This window comes from Notothenia coriiceps, unplaced genomic scaffold, assembly GCF_000735185.1.
Source record: "Notothenia coriiceps isolate Sejong01 unplaced genomic scaffold, NC01 NC01_scaffold00023697, whole genome shotgun sequence".
NCBI lineage: Eukaryota > Metazoa > Chordata > Actinopteri > Perciformes > Nototheniidae > Notothenia > Notothenia coriiceps.
Window position 1 is genome coordinate 1 of NW_011356398.1, and position 3298 is coordinate 3298.

Here is a 3298-nt window from a genome sequence, read left to right on the forward strand (position 1 = left end):
AATGGGGGAAATAAAAAGTTAGCAAATCCCCATGTCCTCCTCAGAGGACATTCATAACAACATTTAGTTTTAGGTCAAATAAGTATTAGACTGCTCTGAAAACTCACTACACTAACTCCTAAGATGTTCCCTTACTATAATTAATTAAAACTATTGAACTCACAACACTGGTAATTACAACATTACAAGCTTACCATTTATCTGTCTATAAATAGTGCTTGTGTTGATGGACGCCATTATAAAATACAATGAATTTATCTTTTTCAAAGCCACACCCCCACATATGTCATAAGTTTGAAAAGCCCAGGATGTCCTCTGTGAAGTACAATTGGACTTAATGCTGTGGCATGTATAACCTCAAAGTAATGGACCAAACCCCAATGTGCTCCACAGAGGACAAACATGAATGGGTGGGTCTCTGGAAAAACTCTTGGAAAAAAATCATAAGATTACTCACTAAAGTATGTTGAAAATATAACAAAAAGGCATATTATAGTAATTCCAAATGATCATAAACTCACTTCAGAACAAACTACATAGAACATCATGTAACAAATATCAGAGATATTATCATAGTATGTTGAAAACATCAGAAAAAAACCGTCATTGTATGGTTTGCTGAAAAGGTCAAAAGGATAATAGACAAAATAAGATTAGATTTAACTTGTCGTGTTAAACATTTCTGAAAAACCAACGGTAACCTTTCTGTCATTGCACAGTGTTCAAATAATGAGACATAAAAATGCAGTATAATATATAGAAAACGTAAAGTTATGTCGAAAATATCAGAAAAAATTACATAATCGAACATTTATCAAAAACAACCTTAAATTCAACTTTATTGACATCGCACAGAGTACAAGTAACTGAAATGCTATGTTAGCATAAACATCCTAAAACATTGTAGCATGGAATGTTGTAAATAACAGAAAAAAACGACATACTATGCCGAACATATCATAAAAGTCGACATAGTATAGTTTATTGAACATTTCAGAAACAAACGACATAGTATAGTATGTCGAAAATATCATAAACAAATCACCCTCATCAAGCTCCACTGGCTCCCCAGCCCCCCCTCCTGATGACGTACAAAGCCCTCCATAACCTGGCCCCATCCTACCTGACTGACCTCCTCCAGACACACTCCCACCCGCCCCCTCTGCTCTACTGCTGCCAAGTCTCATGTATTATTATTATTGTATTATAAAAACGACAAAGTATAATGTTTCATTAATTTAAAAAACGACATAGTATAGTATGTTGAAAAAATCATTAAAAACGACATAGTATAGTTTATAAAAAATATCATTAAAAAACACATAATATAATATGTGGAAAATATCATTTTAAAAAAAAGTGTAGTTTGTCGAAAATACCATATCAGAAAAAGCTACAGAGTTTATAGTATGTCGAAAACACCAGAAAAAACAACATAGTATGTCGAAAATACTTATCCATGTCTTACTGATAGTTGCCATTCTGATTCTTCCTTGATTGAATCATATTATATAGTGGTAATAGTTCACTGGATAGTTGTGGTGATGTCCCTGCCTGTAACTAGACTCTTGTGGTTCTGCTCAGGACTGGGTCTTGGCCCCCACTGGATACTCAGCCTACTACTGTGACGGAGAGTGCTTTTACCCTCTGGGCTCCTGCATGAACGCCACCAACCACGCGCTCATCCAGCAAGTGGTCAGTACAGCCAACACACACTTCGATTTGAAAGTTGATCATTAATGACTTCATACTACAATACTCTATGAGAAGTAAACATGTGTTCTTATGTATGCTCTAGACGTAATACCCTTTAATGCTGTTTTCTTGAATTGTTATAAAATGTTGTGTCGAGTGTTGGGGATAATTCATATTTAAAAAAGGACTGTACATCAAAACAAAATTGACACTGAGAAGCATTCATTTGACAGCTTTAGTTAAGGGTGACTTTAGACCAACATTTGATACATTTTTAAATCACAATATTGTTTATATAGTGTTACTCGGGAATCCTGACCAAAACATACCTCGCCACCAAACTGAATAAAACATATCAGTCATATGGTTTGGTTTGGTTAAATACCTGTATGTTAATCACTGTGTCCTCTCTGCTGCAGGTCCACCTGCTGAAGCCGGACGAGGTTCCTAAAGCGTGCTGCGCCCCCACCAAGCTCAGCCCCATCTCCGTCCTCTTCTACGACGACAACAACAACGTCATCCTCAAAAAACACCGCAACATGGTGGTTAAGACCTGTGGGTGTCTATGAGAGGGGAAAAGGTTCCACATGGAAAGTTATGAGTCAAATTTGTATCAAAATGTACATGGTGGATTATTTCTTTCCAGACATGCACTCTTCCAGCAGTAAATATTTCTGTAAACAAGTTGGATTACAAAGCAAGATCAATCTAATTGAACATATATGTAATACTAGTGTTTGAGTTCTGATTGAGTATCAGTGGCTTGTGTGTTTCCAATCCATTGATTCCAAATCAAAACTTTAGCTTTTGAAATGACAGCTGTCATTTAAAAAGCTAGTTAGTTTGTTTCCAAATTGTATGATTGGCCTTTGCACTCGAGAGCAGAAACCTGTATTTGACAACCTTTACCCAACTTGGGAAACCCACAGCTCTTTTGGTTTCTTAACAGCAGTCTTCTCATAGATGGGTTTGAATTGCAGAACATGCTAATGATGACTGTAAACAAGACATTAAAGGACAACAGTACTATTGTTGCAGCTCTAAAGTCTATATAAAGAGAATATGTATAATTGTTTTGAATTAATAAAATAAGTTCACATTTTCTTTTGACTCATGTTCATTAAAAAAAGGACTGAACACTTTTAGAGCACTAATAACATTCAATTTAGTGATGTGAAAAAGGTATTTCCGTTTTTTGTCCTCACATAAACCAAAAGACTAATTGATTATTCAAATATATATTATTACACTACACTTTAATGTAATTAATAAAACACACCTTTCATACAGAGAATCAGTCGATCACATTAACAGGGTATATGCAGGAATCCTGAAGTCAAATGTCAAACCTTTTAAAGACCTTTTTTAAGACCCTTTCCTACATTTTAAGACCTCATCGCCACTTGGAGTTCTAACCGGTTACCTTGGCGACACACTTGACCTCACATTGACTATATACTGATTGTCCTTCCTCCTTATCTTCCAACCATTTGGACGCAGACTTGCATTTCCCCATAACAATATTTAACAACCGGCGTAAACGGGCCTTCACGCTATCAAGCAGTGAGCGTGTGATGTTCTGTTCAGATGACGTCAAATCCAA

The 3298-nt window shown here is 35.9% G+C and overlaps 1 long non-coding RNA gene across 1 annotated transcript; it reads left to right on the top strand.

The window, feature by feature from the left end:
• Positions 1 to 1457: 1457 nt before the first annotated feature.
• On the top strand, positions 1458 to 2798 carry LOC104954730 (uncharacterized). Its single transcript, XR_799369.1, has 2 exons — positions 1458 to 1695; positions 2115 to 2798. It is a non-coding gene; the product is annotated as an uncharacterized lncRNA (long non-coding RNA).
• The last annotated feature ends 500 nt before the right edge of the window (positions 2799 to 3298 follow it).